This window comes from Varroa jacobsoni, unplaced genomic scaffold, assembly GCF_002532875.2.
Source record: "Varroa jacobsoni isolate VJ856 unplaced genomic scaffold, vjacob_1.0 scaffold_502, whole genome shotgun sequence".
Classification (NCBI taxonomy): domain Eukaryota; kingdom Metazoa; phylum Arthropoda; class Arachnida; order Mesostigmata; family Varroidae; genus Varroa; species Varroa jacobsoni.
In genome coordinates, this window is record NW_019213404.1 from 13,670 (window position 1) to 40,626 (window position 26,957).

Consider the following 26,957-nt stretch of genomic DNA (forward strand, 5'->3'; position numbering starts at 1 on the left):
AAAAAGCGTTCTTAACAATTTATTAAGAGCTGCGCCGTTGTCCAAGTAAATGCTCGAAAAAGGATTCCTTGTATCAACATCAGCAGTACAACTGCAGTTGCGAGCAATGTTCATACTTCATAATATAAATAGATAAAGGGTATTGCGTGATCTGCGTAACAGTCTTCAAAGGAAATCCCACTCCATTTATAATTACTATCTGAGTCTCACGCTAAATACAGACTCGACATCTAAGTTTAACGGCTAATTAGTCCTGCATTTGTCTTCGGTCGATCCGCATCTACGTTTTATCTTCGCTATTATTTCGTCAGTTAGCAATAAACAGTTCGTATCGATGGCATCGAAGTAATTAGCCACCTGTGATGTAACAACAGACCCCTGAATGGCACCTTTTAGAAAGGTAGGACGCACTGTGTGCTATCTTAACTATAATTATCGAGACCTAATTGGTAGCTTCTGTGTCGGCGCCTCTCTATCGTATGAAGAGAATCGGTGGCGACTACGTAAAAGATCTGGCTGGACATGGAGAAAAGGTCTGGACATCCATATTGCCTTATGTCTAGAAAGGTTAATGGAATGGTCGTACTAGGACAAATTTTGATGCATGTGTCATTTTATTCTATACTTGAATGAAGACTGCAATGCTGTTTAATCTTGTGTTCCGTCCGGAGCCGGTCGGCGATTATCGGCGAGTGATTGCGACAACTTTATCAGAACGGACCACGCTGAAGGTCAAGCACACACAGAACGACTTTGCAGGAACTACATTTTTTCTATTATCATTTCTCTTCACTATGAGTGGAGTTCTTACTAACCTAATATATGTATCTGGCAAACGTCTGTTGAGATAAGCTATGCCAATATTATTCTAATAATAACGATGCTTATCGCATTGTGTAAAGGGTTTTATCTTTCGTATTTCAACAGTCTTCGTAACTGTTGCCTCTGACTTAAAAGTTTATTTACTAAAGGCCTGAAAAACAGCGGAGAAGTACTTACTACTAGCTCTTTTCGGATAGCAGCCTCAATTGGTTGTAGGGCTAATTAGAGTTTAATGAAGTCTGTTGGTGACAATGTTCCTTCCTGAGGTGCTATTTTAAAAAGACTAGCGGTGTGTGTAGGACAACCACGATTAAAATAGTATATTGAGGTACCTTATTAGCCGACATTGAAATTTAGCAGACTTCGAGTCTGTCTAGGAATGCATGAATGCTTGATCGGACCCTGCTGGCAATCATATCTGATGTCCGACGTTTGCTGCGTGTAGTTTGACAATCGAGCATAGACAGATCCGACCCATCGATCAATATTATTGGACGGTAATAGGTTTAGCCAATAGAGAGGCAGTATCCAAGGTTACTTTTCGTCTATTTTGACGAAGCGGATCAGTGACATAGAGTCCATATTTACAATACACATTTGCAACGATTTTACGTACGCGTCCCGAGAGTTAATTAGTAAGGTGGATATCCTGTGTATAGTGCCGCGGCGTATACGATGATAGACCAAATAGGTATTATACAACACAATCGCTTCTTCAGGCAGCAATGGAGCACGAGGTCAAACTTTGGTCAGAGCGCGTTAAAATACATAGACATCCAGCGCATAACAGCGCATCGTCGAGAATTTTTTGCCGCAGGTGATAACGCCATCATAACAACAACATCCCTCTGTGCTTGAAAGGCGACATGCAGTACAAGAGAATAATAATGAGAATCAAATTAAAGGATCGATGAGTAATCTAATTTTCCGAGGAGGTAATTCTAGTTAAACAAAAGATAAAACAAGAATTATCCACACAACATCTGTTGAATTTTGTATGGCTTTTTGAATTTGATGATTTTGGTTTTTCAATTCATTCCGCGAACAGAACTTTAGGAAAGGATAGCAGATAAACATCAAGTTGCCCTGTGTATTGCTCGTTTTGCGGCAAAGACAAAAAAAAATAGTATGCGTAGGCACACAGGATGTAAAAAAAGATTACCTGAAATTTCATTGCTATGAAAAATGACATACTCGAACCTTGATGATGTGATCCACCATCTGTTTATAGATCAAAACAGTAGCACGCCCTAACTTATAGTTTTATTTAATCCTATCTGCGAATGATTTTTTATTAATTAAGCATAACACCCGCGCTTCGTCTGCGGAAGCCATATATCGTAACTGCGTTCATTAGTCCATACAGCTCAAGTATTGTAAATTCCTTAGAGCAACTTCATTCCATAACAAAGTACGAAAATTTATTGGAGACTGAGAATAAGTTTCAGTCTACTAGACCCTTTTTGTTATAAAATAATACATAATAAGTTACATAGTATTAAAACTAGTAACCTTCGTCTTTAAATATTCCTGTCTCGCTTTTTTTTTTTTTGTCTTTACTCTGGCCCGACGTCTCGGAGTGCTACCGGCTTTATTCAATATCCACACTTTAGGTGTAGATAACGTCTAGCAATTGTTGGCATGACCCAAGTTCTTTTCGTGGTTGGACTACTTAGACCAAAAGAAGCACGATTCCGATAAATGGCAAGACTTCAGTTTTTTTCATAAATCTAGCAATATTCATTGGGGTTTATCTGTCTGGCCCATTTAGCCCTCCATTGACGTTTGTTGACTAACAGACAGAGGATGAGCCATTTCGAAATAAACGAGCGCAAAGCCTGTCGTGCTCGCTAGGCCAGTAAAACTGTTTCCGCCCTCAGGAAGCTGTAGTTAAGCGAAACTCTTGCCTTATTCGATCTATTACAAAGTAGGGAAGCCGCAAGCGGTCCAGTATTTTGTTCCAAGCAAAACGATGATCTCTGTGGGCGATTCGGTATGCCCGCATCTTTATTGGCCTACGGGCATGTGCAGGAATATACACAGGAACAACCTGGTGATCGACCGTCAGATTGTGCAGACTCAAACGCAGCAGGACCTCAGCGTTTAAGTTTGTCCTCAACTTATTCAATGTGCTTTGGAAAACGGGTGTAACAGGATAGAATTATCACAACCTACGAAGCTTTAATTGCAGCGGTCCACGTATTGGAAGCTCTATACCAGTCAGCTCCACTTGAATCGCTAGTAATTCCATCTGTACGTCGCAGTGGTTTCTGCATGTGAACGCAGACCAACTTGACGCCTGCGGTAGGGGGTGCAAAAGACAGCAGCGAGACGCCAAATTTTTTGCTTGTCCAGCAGGATCACGTTCGTTGACTCCTTTTGTTGATGCCTAAAATAAAAGAAAAAGTTAAAAAGTCCTAGTGTAGAACGGAATTTTTGGAGCGCACACATAGAAACGGGCTCCAATATGTCAAAGATCATAGTAATCCTATTAATCATCAATCACTCATTAGTCATCGCAGATGCACGATCACAGTCAACATTTAATTATCTACTTTTGTTAAGGTCCGAATAATGCTTTACAAACCCCATATGCTTTCCATGCATTTGACGCACTATGGCAACACAGAAGCCGCGCTCTTATATATAAATTATGATAATTGAAATGTTTCGCGTATGCTTGAACTGTGTACGCGAGTCTTCGTGAAGATTGGTCTTATCTTTCAACGGAAAGTCGGAAGATGGAGACCGGCGCTCAGAATGATTAATATTTAGATAATGAATTCAGATATAATTAATTGTAAATACATCATTTACACGTTTTGCTATCTGCCTCTTTTTTTTTTATTACAAATAAGTATTTTCTATTTAAATACCATTCGGATGAACAGCTTTACACGATCTTTTGTTGTTCATAGAAAATCTTATCATAACTCTTGTCGGAATCAGACGGCAATCGGAACGCAAGCGGGCGATGTTTAGCGCGTACACCCATTCGTTCGAACAATAGAGGAAAAAGAGCTACGTCGTAATAACATCAAAAATCTACGAGCAGCTCTAACTGCTGTGGCTGCTCAAGCAGGTCAGATGCCGTTTTATGGGACTTTTTTTTTCTAGGTATTTACTAGCTGCGTCAACAAGGATAAGCACATTCATTAGATAATTGTTGAGAGGTTCACGAGTGGGATAAAATTTATGAATAGGGACTCCGCGACGTTTTTCAGGTTTTCTGAATCGATACCTTTAGGTAGGTGTTTTACCCAATGATGGGTTAGAGTGTGTAGATTAGAGAGCCTGTCATTGTCTTAGGGACACTAGGTGGTCTAGGCGACGCCGGACATAAAGTTTGAAACATAAACATTCGAGGACCGAACAACAAGTCGTTTACGTCATGCCTAAGCGCTAACGCTAGTATTCCGCTGTTATCGGCGTTTGTAATTGATTTTTTATAGAATATCTTAGTTCTTCCAGGAAAGCTGAATTTTGTTTCATTCGCTGGCGGAAGAAAAGTATTAAACATCGTTTGGTCGACAGGGCCGGATAGATTTCGTGCACCTTTCAGCGTGAAGAATGAATTAAAAGGATCAACAAAACCTCTAAGGTTCAATTCGGGTACTTTCATTAACACCTAAGTTAAGGCCGGGTGGTATTTTATTGGGTTGCCTGATTCTTCGTATTACTTTTCATGTTAAGCCAGCATTCTTAGCGCGTACACCTTGCAGCTCCGCCCGAGCTTCTTGCTGTTTAGGTTTAATTTATCTATATTGTAGCCGGCTTCTCGCCTTCTTGCAGTCTTCATAACATTGTTTTAGGTTTTGTGAAGCCGAAGATCGCAGTCGAGTTGTGCCGGCTCGAAGAAAGGACCTAATCGATTTATCTAGCGAATTGTCTAGTTCTAGTGTCTGTGATCAACTATGCGGCTCCTGTCGACGTAGGCTCCCGGTCGGAAACATACTTGACGAGAATACCTCATGAAGCCCGTAGAAGTAACGTTCGGATCGAGCAGATTCGTTCAGGTTTGTTTTTCTAAAAGTGTTCAGAGTAGGTGCGTTTTCTCAAAAGCTTGCCAACTTTTTCTTTACCTAAGTGTGAAATTTGTGCTACACAATCGAGTAACTACACTGGAACTAAAGGGAGTGACTTTTATATTCATAGAGTTGGTCTTTAGAGCCATTTGTAGACGAATCTATAATGGATCGATACCGTTGACAAACATAAAGTTTGTTTCCGCAAACACGAAGTTACTGGTGAACTAGTTGCACTTAGACAAAGTAAAAAGTAACTATCCTCACATTTTGAAAATCAGTTTCCATAAATGACCTCCACTACAATTTCTATCGATAGTTTTAGATTGAAGCTGCAATAAACTCATGGTCAAACACAACGACCCACGCTACAATGTAGCTAAAACACTGAAAATAGAAATCGAACAATATCAAGAAGCTCGTTAGGACAGACATGTCAGACAAAGCGTATAGTTTCGATAAAGTCGTTCGATGAGGTATGATAGCCGGTTACCGAAAATACATTTCGACCTTTATCTGGTTCTAACCGATTTTATTGGACCCCATTCCAGAGGGGTGATATAGATTCGCAAATGGCTCATCCTAAACGATTCCACTCTATCCGGGCTATCTATCTAACCATTTCAGAATTGCTTTTGTATCAACTTCTCTGCTTCGGGTACGAGACCGTTAATAAGCTCTCCGCAAAACATGGTTATGGTTGGTAAATGAGACTGTGTCCCTCAGTCCTATCATGAACTGGGCAAGTATAATTAATGACAACAACGATGCGTTTACTACTTTTGTTTTTTTCTGTTAAGAACAGCGAACGAAGTCACATGTGTGACGTACCGTCCCAGAAAATCGCTTAAAGCCGGTGTCACCGTGCGTGCGATGCTGCTGATATTTATTGCCTCTACGGGCACGATTTTCGGTGCCTGCCATAAAAGACAGTTGAAAACGAAACAACTACGAATGGTAATGACTTCAAGTTAACTCGTTGTCTTTGTATATGTGTAATACATATAATTAACACGACGCTCGTGATGAAACTTTACGGTGTTTACCGACAATGACCCATTAGAATGAAAATGACTTTGGTAACCCTCAAAATGACGAAAAGCTAGCGATGACAAATAATAGTCACAAGTGCTTCAATTTATTAAGGATAATGAAAGTATCTGCTATGTATAGGACAACCTGTTCAGGATTCGATATCGGTTTAGCTACTGCGTTCTGAATTTGGACGTCCACGTTGCTAGAAGGCACATCTAACTGAAATTGAGCGCATACGAGCGTTTGTGCTTAAGGAATACGTCACTACCCAAATTGAGAACAAAACCTTTGCTACGTTACTGTGTCGAGTAAAGAAGCGTAACCTTTAGCCCTAATAGATACTTGTTTAAATAAAAATAATTTCATTTAGCTCTGCAAAAAATTTTATCATTCTGTGCTGTGACGTGACAGTCGACTCGAGGGTGTTCTCCTCTGTACTCAATCCTTTTTGCCCGACAAGTCACATCATCTGTCAGACTGGTTACTTAAATAGGCCGGAAATATACTCATTTCCAATAGTATTTCATAAGATTATCATCGACAATGGTAAGCGTGATGCTTATTAACAATGAAACTGTAGCTTTGCGTCTACGACCAACGTGACTCTGGAGGGATCCAGTGTTTCTTTTCTCCGGAACAACACTCGCAAGGCTATCGAGTCCACAACGACATTGAAATCTGCTTCGAAATCTTCGTTCTTCAAGTGACTTTAGAAAGTTGCTCATGGATGCTTGCAATGTTAACGTGACCCTGTACGTAATTCTATAAGGTAGAACCGTTCCGCTCGGTGGTAGTTTCCGACATCCTTATATGAGCCAGAGGAACAATGACAACCTCCTTTCCGTTGGCGAGCGGCGTACGTCAAGGTTCGAACCATCAATGGTTCTCCAAATGGCTTTTGCACTGCTTCTCTCTTACTTTTCCAGATATAGTCGTCGAAATGGTTATATTAATTTATCCTCTAGTAAGAGAATGACACTCACCGTACGGTTTTACTGTTGGAATCGCTAACTGCTGGATGTACTAGATACTAGAAAGGCAATATCATACAAGAAAAACAACTGCATGTCCTAACGAGGGTTGTAATTTTCACTGGTTTATAATTTAAACATAAATAACTGGTTTTGACGGCCAAATCTTAGGATTATGTACCAGTGTCTAACGTACGCGTGTGTCCCTTTCATAGTACCAACGCACGCACACAAATATACAGATTGTGAAAGGTCCGAGTATATTAGGGTCTGGGGGTATGAACGAACTATTAATTATAAATATGATTACGAAATTATCATTTGCTCTCGTAGTAAATGAGGTTTCTAGTAGATTAAGTTATGTTAAATTCTTAGTTAGTAATCGACATGGGAACAGACGTGTGAGGCCGTAAGTTGTTCTGTAGGATTGTGATTAAAGCTTGTCTTGAAGCTTAGGCCAGGTTGTTGGCTATTAACAGAATCCATCAAAGGGATCTAAATTCAACAAAGGACCGGTTGTCGGCGCAAGCTGTTAGCGGCACCATGTCCCGCAAAGCGTTCTTTTGTCATGTGGTTTATTATTCTATCAGCTCGCAGTCCGCAAGTGTTTTTCTCAATCACTGCGCTCTCAGGTGGATGATATACTGGCTTGTTTGTCAGCCATCGTGGAAATGCTCTCACTAACAGCCAGCAAAACGCATTTTGCTTTGAAGCAAATACCTATTTCCATAGAGTCTATAGAATATTAAGTGTCTTCACGAAAGAAGAATTTGGGCTTCGGAAAGGTCTAATTTGATCCGCTTGAGCTAAGACCTGGCAATTTATCTAACACATAACTATTATACTGGGGCCGAATGGGAAAGAAACAAGCTGATTGATAATTTCGAATGATAGTAAATAAAATATTGTCCAAATGGTCAAAACCATTCAGAGCCAATTAGGGCCATGTTGGAGTATGTTTAGTGAAAATGTTACGCAATAAGTATAGTGTGCCCACTTTAAATTGTTCGTAATCCTCGTTTTAGTAGAACTCGATGGCACCTTCAGAAATTTTTCTAGCAAAATCACCGATAAGCCAACGCCCGAATAGGTAGTTAAAGCCTCATAACTTCAACACAGGGTTGTAATAGACTTTGTTTTCCCTCTGCTGTTAAGACTTATGTTAACTTGAAGGGCGAGATATACATTCATGGTTCTAAAGTAGACACTTAACGTACAATATCCTGGCGCAGCTGTCAGCTGAGTGTTTTTCTGTCAAAGCACGTAGAATTGAGACGACTCTATAACGGAGACTGGCTTCACAGCTAAAGCTGCCTGAATTGACAGATTCACTACGTTTCTACGAGAGGGCTCTAATGATGCAGTTAAAGACTGAAAAAAAACGAGGTAGGTGGATTGTTTAAATAAGGTTTGATAAAAACAGAACATTTTTGCATGTGACTCCTAAGAGCTTCATAATTTGCATATCATCACAGCATATTATCGAGCAAAACGCTGACTGCGGAAAACGTCACCAAAACTATACAAAGTCAATCGTCTACTATACGCTTATAAGGGAACTTCGAACCCTTAGTCATTATGCAGACTGGTCTATTTTTTTTTTCTTTACGGCTGTTATTAGTATAGCGCAGTTAGCCGGTTTGCAGGCCTCAAATTTTTCTTGTCACGTGCTATTGTTAAGCTATTTCAGTCCTAAATACGTATTCTAATGTAACGTCAAACATTTGCTTATCGCGTATATAAGAAATCTCAATAGTCTATTAACACTTTTGATTGCTCTTTTGCCCCTAATGTTCGGCTAAATTCTATTTCACGAAATTTTCGGTGTACCGGCAGTACTAGATATGTTCGTGACATTGTTCGAACGAAACATTTAAAAGTAGAAGATTATTTTCAATGGCTTATAGGTAGATCTCGATAGATCGGACATATCTATATTCAGTTTTTGTTTACTTGCTTGCAATTACTTATTGACTCTAACAAACAGAGGCCTTCGTAAGATATAGGGGCTTCTTGTGAGGTACGTCAAAGATGTGTTTTTGGCACGTAGTCTAACAGCTAACGTTTTCATTGTATACAATAACTATTCGAATGTAACCTTTTTCTGACCAACATAATTATATGGCGCAATAGTATGGTAAACAAAACATACTGTACTCTAAACTCTAAGATGTTTATCAGATATCAACGTAAATTCCGGACCATGGAAACGGCGAAATTGCCCCACCCCAAGAAACGACGCGCTTTCTTGGGGTAGGGGAACCTCTATCGCCGGCTACTTACTTGGGAACACAAATGCCACCGAACGGATAGTGACGACGAAGCATAAGCGACGCTAAACAATACGGCCATTTGTTTAGTACCTAAGCGTATTATTTCCTGCCGGTTTTTTTTTTCACTCGGCTTCATATACACTATAGTAAATATATTTTATTCTAGGAAACAGCCGACCTATTGTGGTCTGTAGTCTATAAGTACATTGACCCCCCAGGACTACATCACTGCTCAAACGTTCCCTTCTTGTGCCATAACGTACGCGGCGACTGGCCACTATCACTGCCAAGCGGCAGTGATAGTGGCCAGTCGCTTCGATCAGACCTTATCCCGCTAAAGGGGTCTATTTGACGAATGTATGGCGAAGTATGACGCAATACGTTGTACGGCAAATTAGGTAACAACTATACGTTGCTGGATTATGGAGCTTATCTTTTTTCCATGCGTTCAGATTTTCGTCAAAAAATTTCGTAAACTCAAGTAGTCGTTTCTCCTCAAGGGAATAGTTTTTTTGTATGCAGTATATGCGCCGCTTGTACATTCTGTATTCTTACCCATGGCAGACGAGCATTTAGCGTTCGTTTCTGTTTTCCCGATCTCCCTATCACCGCTTCGCTCTTCAGTAGGTCGTCCATACTACAACGCGGGGTTACTAAGCCTTATCAGAATACGTTGCAAAAATGGGGCATCAGCTACAAAGATTCAATATGCCATTTACATTAGACGGATCTTTTTTTTTGACATATAGTTATTAGCTAGTTAACGTAAAAACGAGCAATGTTAGAAACCGTTGCAATAGAAGACGGCTGTTTTTCTTGGATCAAACCTAAGTTTGAACTTGAGTATGTGTTCGTTTTAGTCTATATCGTATTTTACGAGTCGAACCTTACGCCGTTCAGCGTCAGAAAAAGAATTCTACAATCTAAAGCGGATAAAAACGTAATCCTAAAAAGTGTTTTATCAATATAAAAGATGTTTGGGAAGTCAGGCTACCTTATAGTGTGTTTAAACTTTTTTACATGGCGGATGGCGACCTCTAACTCTATAAGCACAACACAGAGGTGTACGGTTGTGCCAGCTGCTAATTGGAAAGGTAGGTCCTTTAGAATTGTAGTGACCGGCTTAATGAATTAGATCAGCCTCGAAATAACTAACTTAAAGGAACAACAGGAGCAGTTCTGTAACGTTTAATGTTTACCGTTCGTGCATTTCATGGCGCATTGTACAACCCGAAGATTTCGTGAGCGTCATATAGAATTGCAGTCGTTCCACTTCCATGCCATGTCATCTTAATAATAAAAAGTAAAATAAAAAAAAACTCTGCCGTGCAGCGGTATTAGCCACAGAAGCATTAAATTATAGGTAGATAAATTAACTCAGAAATTGTGTAGTATAAAATGTTGCGCACCATAAGGTAATGCTCATCTCTAGCTCGAACACCACCGTTGTACAATGAAGAATAAGTAAAAGGTTGTATCCACTATATAATTGGCCTAAACTGTGTCCTTTAAATCGCTTGAAGCTTTTTAGACAAAGTTCAATATCATAGGATACATGGACAATACAAGTAGACTTCTAACTTTCCTTATCTATAGCCTACTTGGCATTTTTCGATTTTCATCACCAAGATCACAAATGCTATACGAAGAAATTACGTTATATTAACAAACAGCTCATAGTCATGCTTTGCAATGTTTCGAAAGCAGTAACGTCAACTGCTGTAGAGCTATGCATGTATGTATCATTCAATATACACCTATCTCTTGTTCATAACACGTTGCACCTGATTCGTTCCCGCCCCATGTAGGCTCGACTGAGAACAGGACACCATCACCAATAGTACTGATCCGTCCGTAGTTCGCTGTTTGCCAAATTGCTATCAGTAAAAGCGTTAGATGGCCTGCAGCACAATCTTGTTTGTTTCATCTAGTTAATGGGACACAGGTTAATTGAGACACATATCCATATCGTAGTCCTTGTCCAATCTATTTCTAGTTCGTTCCGCGTATTCACGCGACAGCGGCGCTGTTACCCTTCTCTGCCGTTCGCGCGAGAGACACCCAGCGAGAAAGACAGATAGAAATCGACACGTTGAATCTAACAAAATCGAAGCAGCAAATACGAGCGCCGATAGCAACGTCGACGGCACTACCCCCTACGATAATTTCATTTTTGATCGACGATTGCAGGGTTGGAGTTGTCGAACGATGGACGATGAGGAAAATTGTCACGATGATATCATCCGCGCAGCCGCTACCATCACCATCAGCGCACGCTTTCTTATTATCCATCCATCTCATTTCCTAATTTTAGCCATACCTACATGATGGCTTGTACTAACTCCTCCGCTTGCGACCGTTTAGCTTTTCTCCTAAACGTGAGGTAGGACAAGTAGCAAAAAGCGCAGCAGCTTGCGACCACGATAACGGCATTACGCAGTAACGTCACGTAGCCATGGCCGCATTCATCTCGTACCTATTGACGCGTGACGTAGGATACTGCCATAGAAGCACTAAGGGATGTTGTGCGCGCGTCACTTGCCTAGCCAGCGAAGCAGCGTTTGCCCGTGTCGCAGTTTGTCACTGACGTTGCGCTCTGCTAGATTATCCAGACAAAAAGGACCTAATTTACTTCGAATTGAGGCGTTTGGCCCGATCATTAATGACAAATCAAGACAAAATGCATGGCTATGAAGCCAGATAGATATGTGTATGCTTACACATCATGACCGCTTTAGAGATACAGGCTGCGAGCAGTGACAAGCTATTCGCAGATAAATTTTGTATTAGCTGCATTAATTAGCGATTTTCGACTTTCGTATTACCGATTCAAACATGACGATGCGTGTATACATGCACACAACATCTCCCTCCCTCCCTCCCTCCCTCCCTCCCTCCCTCTCTCTCTCTCTATATATATATACATGTATGTACATATATATATATATATATATATACACGTATGTGTTGTTGATAAATGCATTAGAAGGCGGCGAGGATGATGAAGTTTGGGGGAGGGGAGCGGGAGGAAGGGCTTTGATCCGACAAGCGGCCGAAGAAAAGCTAACCGACTTATGGCGCCTCAGATATCTGATGTATTTAAAAAGGAAAAAAGATTTCTATAAATTAAATGTTGGGAGAAGCAGTAGGAAAGAGGAAAAGAAGCAAAATTCACCATGTTATGGTTATTGCATTAGGATAGATTAGATTGGAGACGAATGGTGGCGCAAGAAGCGCGAAGCACCGCTCGGTCGCCGTAATGATAAGGGCGAGCGCGGAGAAAAGAAACAGGGGACGGACGGACGGATGGACGAACGAACGAACGAGCGAGCGAGCGATTTTCGGGATTAAGCCTTCACTAGCGTCCGGCCCACCGCCGTCATCGCACTGCGCTCAGACGGTAGTCCCGGCCCGGAATCGCGTCCAAGTCGTTGCCACCGCTCTATGCTGGCTGTTTAGAGTGTAGTAACACAACCGATGCCGCCAGGATTGGTCGATGATGTCTGAACGGGCGTTGTCTGAACTTTGTGCCTGCGTTCTGATTTCGTATAGTCACCCTTGTGGCTGTGCGAAAGATGGTGGGGCTGATGGTGTTGCTTGATTCTGGGGGAATCATGTAAAGGCCGTGGTGTGCGGCTTTTTTTTTGTTTATCTAAAGTCGGGATCGGTCTCCTTTTGTTGGTTTTGGTTTCAGCAGTCCGTTGTATAACCCAGTATGAAATTTCGAAACTGAACTTGGATGACCCTAGCGGGCAGTACTAGAGCATGCAAATGCTATGAAAGTGAGCCGAAAGAGCTGGTAACGTTTGTTTACTCATAGTGATCTCGGGGACGGGGGACTCAGGGATCTGTACTACAAGGGATGGCTGTTGACTGATAGTGCAAAGCGCATCGTCCGTAGATTAATAACTACGCGAAAATTACAAGAATCGCTCAGAAACAGCATCTTTGCTTGCATGACTCATTATTTCGTGGCCTCGGCACAGCCGCTCGAATAAGTAAAAATTTCCAAACGGAAAAAAACAATATCGTGAGATTATATCAGATAATTTTACTATTATATAGCATGCACGGCGTTGTGATATCGATAATTCTGAAAATCCTGATCGTGATCTCCAAGGACTAAGAGGAATCGCAACAATCGGTAGCGAATTGTAGCTGATCAACAATTAGAAGTGCCACAAAGCCGTTACAATTTTACGAGCTGCAATTTCTTTAGCGGAATAGTAATCAGAAATGCACCTCGACTAGCTGGTGTCATTAAAAAAAAAAAAAAAAAAAACTGAATATTTATGTATGGGCACCGTAAATTGAAGAGCAGGTTTTGAAAAATGCGCTTGCAAACAATTGCGTACTAAAGTACGTGTGCGTATACTGCTATAAAACAAATGTTCAATGTTTTTCCTATCTCATGTATAAAATATTTTAGCAACGGGAACATGTTACCTTTCTCTAAATATGCATGAAAGCAAATGGTGCTATTTGGTCAATTGAAACGCCGTCTATTACATACCGAAATATGGACAAACGAGCCCCATAAGTTAGCAATAGAAGGTTAAAGAAATAAGTACTTGTTAGACAATGTTTCTATCCAAGGAAACGTATGAGCATTCGTATAGTGTTATTGCGCAGATAAACGCCAGAAAAACGCCAGAAAAACGCCAAACGTTTAAGTAAAATTCTTCATTGAGAAGTAAAGGGATGAGTTAATATAGAAATGCGCTGCTCCGCTCGTGATACCGATCTTATTTTCGTCGTGTAATTATTTCCGCGTAGTTTTGATTTGGCAACATTTTGAATTTGGTTTCCGTTTGCACGAATCATGCGCGCACGTAGTCATGCGAGTGGCCTAAACGCTCGTATGTCTTGGGTAATGGCCGACCCGTCTCAGATTCGTCGGCATCTACGCTTTTATCTTTGACAGGGACTGATGTCCCGTTTCGTTTCGTCAGTATCAATATACCTGTCTGATTACCGGATCTTGTCGTACTGTGGCTACCGGCTATCATTTCACGTCACTTTATTGCATTTCATTGCGTAACTTGGCGATGCTTGTTTTTCACAGACGGCCTCATGACAGGCTGAGACAGCGGGTAGATAGATGTCTATCTTACCTTACGAACGTGAGATTCCGTAATGTTCGTACAAAAGACGAACCGTCTATTTACGCATATGGGATGCGAGGCCAAACTTTTCTAAACAAACAAATGATTTCAATTGTGTGTAATGTTAAACTGGGGAAGTACTAGACGTTTCGTTTGTAACGGGGGGCGGGGGGCGGTGGGGTGAGTTTCTGAAGGTGCGTCTAAACAACAATAAAGATTAACAAAAAAGATACGACGATGGCAGTAAAGAATCGCCAGATCTCGCTAGTAAATAAAGCTATTACGAAGAAAAAAAGAAATTATAGAATCGGAAAGACATGAGAACACTTGCAGAGCTCGAATGACGTTTTCATTACTTCGAATTGTTTTCCGGACCGCGTAACGTACGCTCGACAGTTTACGTTTGTCGCACAAAGTGATCAGCTGTCTACACAGACGGGTGATTCTCAAAGTACACAATTTCGAATCCATTGGCAAACCTTGTGAAGCTTATAGGAGAAGATGAGTTCATCATTCTCAATAACGCGCCGACATTGGATTGGATTCAGTGCGTGTGCCGTTATTAGCTGACCTAATGCTAGCGCATCGTAGGCCAAAAATGTGACAAAGTTTAATGCGTGTCTTAGGCCCATATTTATCATATTGTATCCGAATGGATAATAAAGCTTTGTGCCTGGAGACGACGATTGATAGGGAACTTTGAGACAGTGTTATAAAGAGGAATAACAATGGGAAATTGGATTTTCCACCGTTACTAATAAGCTTGACCGTAATAATGTAAGTACTAATGATAATTAATAATTATCACCGAATCGATAGAATGATAAGCTGGTCGACCCTAGCTCCTAGAATACCTGATAACGAACCCGACTGTAATACTGCTATAGTAGATGATAAAACAGCGACTGAGTGGTTAAAAAACGAGGCATTGATGTTGTGTGTCAGTGAAAAACACTAACTGTTTGAAAAGCATTAAACAAAATCTATCTAAAGCCTCCAAGTTCTATGTAGCGTACTCACATATGTAGGCGTCCGTGCAATCTCGGTTGAAACTACTCAGACGAAATTTCGCATGCATAACTTAGACGCCAGGTTGACGTTGATGATAGACTTCAATAGTTCAATCAAAGTGACCCTGTTCCCCTATATAGTACAATGCAAACCTATATTCAACTGTAGTTTTAAGAAGATAAGCGTGTAGTCGATACCACATGTGAGCTTGTATGGGTGTTATTTTTTTTTTTTTATAGAAGAAACGCATTTCTTATATCCAGCATCAATATGAATTGCGACGAATTCAATAACGTGACGTACATCTACTTGGGCGATCCACATAAGTATATCGGATAACGGCGAAGCAGGCTCATAACCAGAGGATCACGCTAGCCCTTGTCGCAAAATAGTTTACTTTTTCTTGTTCGATGAGAATCAAGTTTTCCTTGAAGTTTCTCTTTTCCTGTAGTTGTAGGCAGCTTGCCGCAAAAATAGTTGCTATATATATATATATATATAGAGCTACATGTGTTGACCTTTAACGTGAACTAGCTGGAACCTTGTCGACACGTGAGTTAACGTAAAGGCTTAACAAGTTCGTTTCCAGACTAGCTCGCAGCAATAAACTGTTTACCCTTCATTTGGCAGTGATTGAGCGCGTATACAATTCAAAGGCCCTCTTGTGAGGGCAGGCCGGTAGGAAGATGGACCACCCTGCCTGCTGGATACCGCTGTTTGGACAGAAGTCCACATCAGCATACGGCTGAACAATTTACACTCTACCTGCGATCAGTCAGCGGTCTTCAGCGATAAAGACAGATCTATAACGGTGGCTTTCGAATAGATATTCTCATTACCGATCTCGCTGGTCGAAATTATTGGAGCAATATTCTCTTAGCCATAATAGCAATAATAAGCTTTCTATCATGAAATAATCACGATTTGGTGGCCTCAATCAACTAATTCGTTTACACTACAATGGAATACCTTGGGCTGTCGTTCTTGTTGAAGTACGGCGTAGCATACGGGTTCTGCATAGAAACGTCAACACGCAACACTGAAATGAGAACTACTTATTGGGAATACCGTTCCGTAAATCTATACAATTCAGTAAAAAGTCCGTAAACGCCCATCAACACGAAGAGGTATGGGGCAGACGGTAATGCCATTGGTGCATTGAACAATGGCACCTGTTCGCTGGACCAATAAGGTAACTAGGCCGATACGTTTAATCATCGCGTACGTGTACGGGAAATGTATTACCTACGCAAGTTAGCAACGATCAATGTACTCGTTTTAGTTGCAATTATCTTGATCCTATATAATTATTGTTTACGGCTTCTCAATAGATACTAGTACATGCTATTAGTATATGCTATAATATGAACCTGGACTAACTTTCGTCTTACGATTTCAATGTATACATAAACTCCCTCTAAGTGAGCTGAAGGTCTCTAACAGTAGGTTCATTACGTATCACCTACTCTGGCCTGTGTTAGGTGCCGCTCAGAAATATAAGCGGCCGATACAAACAGTTCCCTTTTGACGCTAACGGCAATAGAATGGATGGCCAATGAGAAAGGCAATAAAAATGACCATTTCAAATTAACGATGTACTTTAGTTGCGATTTAAGTGATGAAAATATTTTCATCCCTCCGTATAGGACAACGATCTATAAAATATCCTTACGCTCTATTTACACTCTATCTACACTCTATTTAAGACCGTAGCTGAGTTGTTTCAACTAAATTTCATTGTTTTACCGGCAAGCTGTGCCTCTTTGACCCCGCCTAGGTATAATGCCAGGCTATATATATATCGACATATATATCCGTTTCCGATGTATCAGTTTGAACCAATTGTGGGACAGTAAAATCGCAAAAATAACGCTGATATCATAACGGCAAAAAATGTGGTTCTATTATGGCGTTAACTAGGCGAATTAGGCCATTGGTGTTTTTTACGAACGCGGTTGTTTACGAAGGTTGCATGGTAGACAGGTTGTACCTAGCAGGATCTTTGGCCTTATGCAAATATTTAGAAAGGCTGGTTGACCGCGCCTTCTGAACGCATCAAAGGTGCGTGAAACGAATGGGAGCAGTCGTTAATGAAATAGCTAACGATATGCTAAGAAAGGTAAACACCTACATTTGAGTAGCTCGGGATCGTTGAGTTGCTTTTAGCGTACTACTTGGCGTGTGCTGCATCGAAGCCACTGTTCAGTCTTGGAAAATTTGATCAAGCCTAGCCCACAGAGCACGCTAGGTCTTTGTCACTTTACTCCGCCAGCAGCGGAGCTGTTGCAATACAATTTCGTACCGAAAATCATATTTTTCAGTTGGCTCACTTGATTCATTAAAACGATGAACTCACTGAAAAAGATGTAAGGCAAACGCGTTTCACCTTGAGCATGTCAAAACTCTAGGTCGATCACCTGAGTAACGTAAACATTGCGAAAAATTTTGCATGCTTTGTGATCTCAGAAAAGCTAACCTCATGTTCCAAAATTCGAGGCCGATACATCGGAAATGAATGGAGCTGCATATACTCTTAACGTTCCTGCACGGCGATGCGGCATGTGCGTGCAATACTATTAGCGGTAATCCTGTTTAAGGATTCTGAACGACGATTAGCGCAGCGTGCATGATCAACGGCAAAAGAGATGCGTTTAATTCGAGGAGCCGCGTGCCGAGACACGCATTTAGGTACCGAGCATCGTAATCAAATCTACTGATAAACAGGTTTTACAGAAGCCATTGACTAATATAGAACTTATAAAATAATAATAAAAAAAATTACTTTCAGCTACTTTATGGCCGGATTGGACGACATACACTTATCTGTCGATCTGTATATTTGTAGATCTGGCTGAAATTGAACTTTGAATCAACTCTTGCAAAAGCCAACCGCATCTCGTAGTTACGCTCAGATCTATTTTGCTGGTTAGGACCTGTCTGCTATTTAACTTTGATGATCAGAGATGGTTTGAGACTGGCATTACATAGACTGATGCGGCAAAAAGAATATCGTTCCGCTTTTAGGTTGTAATCTAATCTAGGGTAACGATTACAAACATAAAACCTTGGCCAGGGTACATATTTTCACATTTTTTCCCTATGAATTACAGTTACACATATTTTTTCAGAGATTTTTGTGCGAGTTCAGCTGGGTAGTTTCTCTGAAGAGAACACTCTGTCCGGTTCGGATAGTTGTAGAAGCTGGATAGCGCAGTGTTACATTGAATTTATCTTATAATGACGCATCATATATATTTCATTGGTACTTAATGTTTGGACATTCTTTAAAAGTACCCGAATTTAGATATGATGTAAAGACAAGTAATAATAAAGGTCGTTACCTACGAGTAGCCTTTGCTCGATAAGCATACTGACCGTATTCCTTTCCATGCCTTCGGAATAGTGGCACTCAAATCCCAAAGTTATGACCTGGGCGGATATCTGTTCAAGTCATGATCCACAAGCGCCGTATAGAGCGCGTTTGAATTTACTCGTCTTTTTGAAGACGAAATGCTTTAAATTTCTACTGTTTTAATGATTTGATTGGTGTCGGCTTCAGAATAGTTAAGAAAAACTATACCACGATTCGCAGTAGAGACGTATTCGCTTACGTAACGGGCTAAGTATATGTTTCGATAGAACGATAAAAGAACAAAAGCCATTTTTAGTTAACCATTATGGTATCGAAAAGACACTGATTTGATCTTTGCTTATCGTCCCTATAAGTCTACGAGAGGTTTATCAGCCCTAACGCCAGTCACTAGCTGAAACGTTCGAGTATATGCTTGTATACATCGAGACCGATGTGATGTTTGTAGCGGCCTAGCGTTGCACGTTAAGCATGGCATATTCGCTCTGTTTTTTTTCATTTTATTTATCATTATTTATAATTTGACCCTGCGCCGTACAGCAGCCGCAGAAAAGGCGACCAGATTTGACCAGCACAACCAAAAGTGTTTCTATGGCTTTTCGGACGCCGCCTTTCTGCACCTGACATAGGCCAACTGATTTTCTGACTGATTCTGGCTGCTATTTTTGTTTCACCATTTAAACTGTCTATGTTTTTTCAAACTTAAATTGACGATGAACCGCTAAAAATAAATCTCACATGTTCAGAGGTACCCTGTTAGCTGTTCACAAAGATGTACCCTGCTGGTTAGAGTCGAATGATGCGCTGGCCTAAAACCCCATCCTGGTGGACGTTCGTGGAGGACACTTGGCCCTAGATGTTTGACGTCAGAGCAAAACCTCAGTGCTGGATGTCAGCATACACAGCTAACTACTAACGTACTTATGCGGATGCACTGGGACGCACGAAATCTGAATGCCATGGACAAATTAACTGAACAAAGCACTAAACGGTGCACAGTTTACGTACGATATCGTACGACAGATCTGGACTGAACCTGATCTGGAGATTCGTTCAAATCACTTGAATCTCAGTATTCGTTGCAGTAGATCCTTGCACAATTCTAAGAGCTACTCAAATAGCAGCTATGTCTTTCTATGGGCGCCTTCTAGACCGTACTTTTTATCTGTTGAACACTCCTATCTTTCGCTGAGGATCCGCTTCCGACTATGATCTGTCTAAGATTAGTCTCATAGCAGCAACGTCCTGCATCGCTACTTGCAATATCGAGCGAGTGTAGTCACTTACAGGACGAGGACTTTGATACTGGTACGAGCTTGATGACTATAAACTGATCAATGTTTCACTTATCTAAATCAATATTTGCCGATTTGCGTAGATCTTCCACGGACGGGTTTAGATCCGGGTTTAAATAAATACGGGTTTATCCAGACGAAAAGCAAATGTCTTTACTAATTAACATATTTTTCTCAGACTACTCAAATCGCTTCGGTTCGGCTCGAAAAGCCTTTGATACAATTCGGAACGGGCAATTCCACGGATCAAGGGAACTAGTCTCCATGAGCTCCCAGCAAAAATGCTTAGTAAAACGCGCTTCATGGTCACATGCAGCCATGGAGAACTTGATCTATAGATGGTTTTTTGCATCAGTTGTTAACGGCCAGTCACAATATGCATTTTACGCTGACCACCACATCTTTCAACGTGTGTGATGACTAACACGCTTATACAGCATGATTTGAATTTTTGTCTCACCCCTTTATAAAGCACTAGGATATTAGTCTTCCAAGGCAGCATGAGGCTCTTTCGTCATAAGCGTAGGTCTTAAGCGTTACACAGTCAACCTGATAGCTACACTAGAGACAGAGCTCCCTATTAAACTCTGAGAAGAAGTCGAATAGCGTTGTTTATTCAGACATTTTATGTATTAAAAACAAGTTTTAAGGAGTCTTACGGCAGTGCCATAAGTAGATTAGCTCAATGTGTAGTTGAACGGTAAAAGTGCCAACGATATGACGAAATCTTTCTGGATAAACCTATCTGGATGCTGTGAAACCCATTGTTTGCTCGATAAAACATGACCACTTTTTAGGGTTTTTAGCATAGCACCTATTGCAAGATCTCAGCTACAGGCCTATAGAAGGATCAGCGAAATAGCATCAGGCATGATCTTATTTAGCGATCGATGAAACGGGAATTGTTCATTAATTTAAAGTAGTACATGCAAGAATGAACTTGAAACTGTGGTCCTAAAACATGCTCGCAGTGTTTACATGGATTGAAAGATACTAGACATTTCTAATATAAACTATTATAAGCTGAAACGTTTCAAAGAAACCTAGAGGAAAAAATAGAGTAAATATCGGATCCCAGCTCGGAAGCCACAAAGGAGCTTATTGAAAGGAGTACGATGTCTGCAGAGTTTTGCGACAGTAAAGCTATTGTAGAAGTCGTCGAATGGATGGCGGAAAGTAGCGGTATAGTAAATAATGCATTTTGCCTATCATAAATTTGTTAGGCAAAGCTTAAATATGTTCGTGAAGAAAATTTAATCTTCATTGAGCCCACTTTAATAAGCTCATTTGTACGTTTGTGTGTACGTAGGTCTTTATGCGGCTGGCTAAGCAGAACGATATCAAGCGGTAATAGAATGTTGGGGAATACGAAGCCGAGGCCGGAGGGATTGGCTGGCTCGAAACCGTATTTATGCGGATTGGACTTGCGTAACAACATCATGGATCCTTACTTTTTACCTTTAACTCTACTGTAAACAAAGCTGACGTTGACGCCAGATTGGCGTCTAAAGCAGGCGGAATCTAGTGGTAACAACACGGTAGCGTTTATGCACATTTGAATTAATGTCTTATTCCAGCTGTGAACCTAGTTACAGGCAGGCTACTCGCAGCGATGCTTTTGAATAGGCCATGAAACGTAACCTTTGGAAATGTACAACGTTTGCTTTTAGCCTGTGTTGACCTAATAGATAGGTGTAAAATAGTCTAAACGGTAACGTACTACGGATAGACAGTTACTCTCAATCGTTTCTATGAGTCAAGATGATAGAAACTGAATGCTAGACTATATCAGTTCGAAAAAAATTAGAGAAAAATCGGTGGCCTTCTCTAGGTGACCTAAACATCATCTTAGCCATGCTGTTTTCTGTATTTAAACCAGGCACCGGCTATTTTTTCCCTGGTGGGCATTAGGTTATCAGTAGTCTGCATCGTCAAAAAACGTTACAGTTGCCGACTCTGTGTATTTTCTAATACGATTAATTAAATTCTATTAATTAAAACAATATCCTAGCTAGGTCGTCGGAGCAAACTTCGTTTGGTGTTTCGTTTTTATTCGTTGAGGGCTATGGTAGCAAATAACAGTGAGTTTATAGTGCATTCGGAAAACGCCTCCACTTGCTATGGCTTGTAGAGACTGAGACTGATTCGTAGACGAACCTTAGGCTATAGCTAGCAGTATCTGAAAATGGCAATGAGATATCTGACAGCAAGAAAACCCATGTCGCCGACTGATTATCTTCAATCGTTGAGAGATGACACGTCGACGTTGAGCGCAGCATTAATAGTGCAAACAATTCTAGTGAAGATTTTGCATTATGTACTTCTATGGCACGAAAATAAAAACGGGGACGCTTCAGTAGCAGATTGAAGGTTTCGATATAGTGATATCTGCGCGGCACTCTGAGCTTCGTATCTGCTGGACGGGGTATCTATACTCGGAGTCCTCAAGAGAATCATTTCCTTCGATTACTTCATATAGTAAGATTTTAAATCGTGCAAGAAACAACACATTCTCAATAAGTTACTCGAACGTTAAACATCCGAACGGCCTGTCCAGAAGCAGAAAGAAAAGCGGTACTGATCAGATCTATGATATACATAACTTATCGTCAATTAATTGCATTAGTTAATGGGGTCTAGTTGAACCGAACGACTAGAGGAACTAAATCAGCGTTACTTCTAGGGTGATCTGAATCGAAGTGATCTTCATCACGTGTAGATTGGCCAATTATAGTTATAATCAGACAATCGTATCCTGTCGGTAGGTTCGTAATAGTAAATTTCAAACGTGGGTAGATCTGCCGCACTAAGCCTTCATCCCGGTCTGCTGACGTGAATTTTTTGGCCTTTGTAAATGAATGCTCCAAAGGAAACCATAGCCAATCACCCCAATCGAAATTAGACTGTATTTGACGGTTCAGAGACGAGGTACTTCAAAATGACACTTTGAAGGTTGAAGGAAAGTCAAAGATCAGCCTATGCCGCTGCAACCTACAATGTTACGCTGCAATCGACAATGTTAAACGGAGCAACTAATTTAGCCTAACCCTAATATTGAAAATCTGACAAAATAAGCTTATTACACGAAATAGCAGTTATCATGCCTATAATTGGACATTTGATTAACTTCAGGAGAAGTAGAAAGTTAGATAATTAACAATAATAATAATAATAAGGGCACGAAAAAGCCCATAACGATTCATTCGAAACTCATTCAAAGCAAACTGATCATTAAACTGGGCGCAAAAAAAAAGCATACATATTATACTAAAATAGATATACATTATACCGGCGTCATCCAACAATAGAAGAGTAGAATCAATAAAAAGTAGAACTTCCCCCATGAAACGAAGCGCTCGTATTTTGTGTTTCCCCGAAAATTATATTAACATTAAAGTTGTCCTTTTGGAACTAACAAAAAGAGACGTCCCTATAAAACGATCGTCTTGAACACAAGAATATTTTCGAAGAGTTAGTGTAAGTTAAAGTTGTATGTACAATGTTAAGTTTTTTTTATATACTGAATCAAATTTAAAAATCAATACGAAACTATAACAACCTGCGATTGCCTGTTAATACTCTCTTGACATCCATTTCATATTTATGTGACAGAGATTCAGCAACGTATCGTCTAATAGGTCGACTAACAGACCTGGCTATTGTTGCTTTGCATATAAAGTCGGACTTGTCAGTTATGCGAGCTTTTTACGTGAAGATCTCGACCATGTTTCAAACCAACTTCTCTACAGATCTTCTCACTATGGAAAACTGCAACGCTAGGATTGGTCCCCTTAACGGAGCGTCTCAAACGGTGCAAGACACGGCAATCCAGTGCGGAGCTTGGCACGTCTGCATCGTTCGAGTATTTATAGTAAACTGTTTTAAATGACTGAAATTATCATAGATAATGTCTATTGCAAAAGTGTCTTGGGCTATTTGCCGTAACGTGTAGCCATCTATACTATTAGGTAACCTGTTTTTCTAGAACGGAAAAGCTAACTTACCATGGTGGAACACAATGCGTTTTGTTGGCAATGTGAGCAACTTTTTCACACTGTAAAGAAACTTTCGGCAAGAAAAAGAAAAAAAAAACTATAAATTTTCTGTCGAAATCGACATTATTGCTGGATTTGAAAGGCTCAAGAATTTAGCAAAACGGTTCAAGAAGTCGGGATTTTTTTAAAATAGACATATACGACCAGTTAGAAGAGCAAAAATCCTAACTGTCCATAAGCAAATAAGCTCTAACGTTTGGTCTTTCTAAGATTTTTCATGCCTGTTTACAGCTTCTGGACTTTTTGGCCGGCTTGAGTTCTTGCATTGCTGGGAATATCAGTCGATGTTGATGTCGCTACGATGTTTATGTATGCCACGTATCTCAGCAACACTTCAATGAATTTATATCGGTTTAAGCTTCGGATCGAAGCTCAGATTGCGGTGGATCGTCGTTATATTGAATAGTAACACAGCAATTAGAATCAAGGTAGAACGTTCTTTGTACTCAGATTAAATGCTCTGTTAGATCCGACAAGCTCCTGATGAAGATGAATGTCCTCACTAATGTATGGGGTTCACTTAGTGCCTTATTTAGTGTTACAGATAAGGCATGTCAATATAACTACATATTTGATATAGAAATAATTGATACTAAGTGGTAATCATTCCCTGTTACATGATATTTGCTCTTCCAACATTGTTAGCGATTCCAGTTCAATGATAACCTATTGAGTACAACCTCCATAAACCTAATGATTAGGGATCACGTCAATCAACTCACGACTACTATATGCCCATATCTAATACTCTACCAACAGTCCAGTTGTTGCGTTCTTTTCTTCACTATGAAGAAAATCGGCTAATGACTATTGTAGTCTTAGCAAGCCACTAGAGCATTGTCAGGAGCAGTCGGGCTTGTGCTTCACCCGAGCTGTCTGGTTGTCCCTGTGCCTAGCACTTTTTTGTTTAAGGGCAAAACAAGTTCTTCATTATTATATCGGAATATTTCATAAGTTCAAAAGTGATACTTAACCTCGAATAAATCATTTATCGTAGTTAGTGTGATTAGAAAGTTTCTTTAAGTCAGTGCCACTGTCAACGTTGTACGAAGTCTGACCGAAGTTTCTAGCTTTTACACAAATCGCACAAAACCTGTCGATCGCCTATTAAACAAGCTAAGGTGACGCCCAGCTGCATCTGTTATTACGACAGGATCAACGTTTCTATGCTCGCTATCGTATTAATCACTTATATCGTATCAAAACGCAAAGCAATGCTCCGGTATAAGTGGATCTTCTGATTTGATAGAAAAAAGCTTTCGATTGTAGGGGGTAATTGCTAAGACAATGAAAGTCTTCTTGGTTAGCCTTGACACGGTCTCTTTTTTAAACCATTGGTTAGATTTAAACGTACTCGGTTGCTTGTACGGTTGCGGTACGAGCGATAATAAGCTAACAGCGATAATTATACCAATAATAACTAGAGCTTTTCACGTACTATATTTGAACTAATAATTGAAGGTCTCTTTATTAAAATCTGAAATAATGAGAAAGGAATAGAAGGTATGCTTGAGAAGTAAAAATGTTTTTATAGCTTTGGGAAAGTGTTTACAAAAATGCGCGTAAGTTGACTTCGTGTTCAAAGGGCATAGCAGCCCACAAGAAACTCTACGAACGGGGATGAGTGGATACATCAAGTGAAACAAGAGAGCCCCTACCATGACTGGGTCGATAGAGGTCGCTTCCAATGAAATGCTACTTTATAATAATTTCTAATAATAAATATAAAATAATAAAGAAATAAAACAGTTTCTTGAAATATATCGACCGATTAAGTTATTTTTTCTAACTTTTGTAGCTCCTAACGGAACCTTCAGCGTCAGCTCTTTGAGTGCTTCCGCACAGCAGGTACCTATAGTAAGCCCAATTGAAATTGAACCTGCCGCCATGACTGTTCAGTGGTAAAATACCTGCCTGTTAAACTTGGAGGCTAGATGTAATGCACTCTGTTTTATACCGTAGGGGGTCGCCAGCCATCTGCAGTAATGATTGTTCATTTGTGATTCGAACAAAAATCAACAAGCTTAGAAGCTATAACTAGGCAAAGAATTATCATGCACACTTATATCAACATCGTTATTAAATTGATAAAATTAATGGAACCACTTGGGTTCTGTTTTTAGTAAATTTTAAGGTAATTAATGGGTGTTGATTGAACTCAACGAATATGGAGCCATGGTGCAGGTAAAATATCGCGTAATTACTTTCAAGTCCAATTAAAATTAAACCTTCCAATCTATACAAGTTTCGCAGACACCTTTACCTATCAATTAATAATACCCATATCATATATATATACGTATATATGACTAATTAATTGACTGTTAAGTAGTGGATGTAGTTCTAACACAAGACGATATACAGGGCACTATAAAAATGTCGTTCCAAAGCCTATCGCGTTCGCCTCAACGTAAAATCGTTCCTTTGGTCCAGTTATCAAGTTGTTACAGACGAGCATTAACCGTAGCCTGTTGCTCATAATAACAGAAATGCAAAGGTACAAAAGGCTCAACACATACATTTAGCGGATACTGTCGTTGATATTCCGTCAGAACAATCGACTAGCGATTTTCTGTTTGGGCTATAGCTGAAACGTGCTTACATAAGCTGCCTTTGAAAAATGTTATTCTATCAGACACGATCCGATGCTTCTGAGAATTTTCTAACATATGACAATCAATAAATTCGTGATTCGAAATAAAAATACACCAAAACGCACAGTTTCTTGTTAAGAGCTTCAAGAAAATGCTCACGAAACACTGACGCTGTGAAACTATAGTAAATGGAATTGTTTACTACATATTCATAATCCGTACATTAAACAGTTAGTCGTACTAGAATTTCCTTGAGCAATATTGGTGGTAGGCGCTTTTTTTTTTTGTTGGTTCCCAATCGACAGCAGGTATTTTAGATGAAATCGATAACTCCCCTTCTAAATATGTGCCTTCGACAGACTACTCTCTGTCGAACCGTTTTTGATTTTCTTAAAAGCGGT

General features: G+C 40.2%; 1 protein-coding gene and 1 long non-coding RNA gene across 3 annotated transcripts in view; one reads left to right on the forward strand and one right to left on the reverse strand.

The window, feature by feature from the left end:
• Window positions 1-2,001: 2,001 nt before the first annotated feature.
• On the reverse strand, window positions 2,002-11,615 carry LOC111260994 (uncharacterized). Of its 2 annotated transcripts, none has more exons than XR_002680700.2 (3): window positions 10,884-11,615; window positions 9,682-9,819; window positions 2,002-3,211 (listed from the first exon to the last, which is right to left on the reverse strand). It is a non-coding gene; the product is annotated as an uncharacterized LOC111260994 (long non-coding RNA). The 2 variants fall into 2 exon arrangements; XR_002680699.2 differs by having other exon boundaries at window positions 10,911-11,610.
• A 3,015-nt stretch (window positions 11,616-14,630) lies between these two features.
• The window catches only part of Cib2 (Calcium and integrin binding family member 2), a 74,317-nt gene continuing 61,990 nt past the window's right edge, over window positions 14,631-26,957 (forward strand). Inside the window, exon 1 of the mRNA XM_022834142.2 lies at window positions 14,631-15,008. The gene's annotated coding sequence lies outside the window, so the exon portion shown is untranslated. The remainder of the gene's footprint in view (window positions 15,009-26,957) is intronic.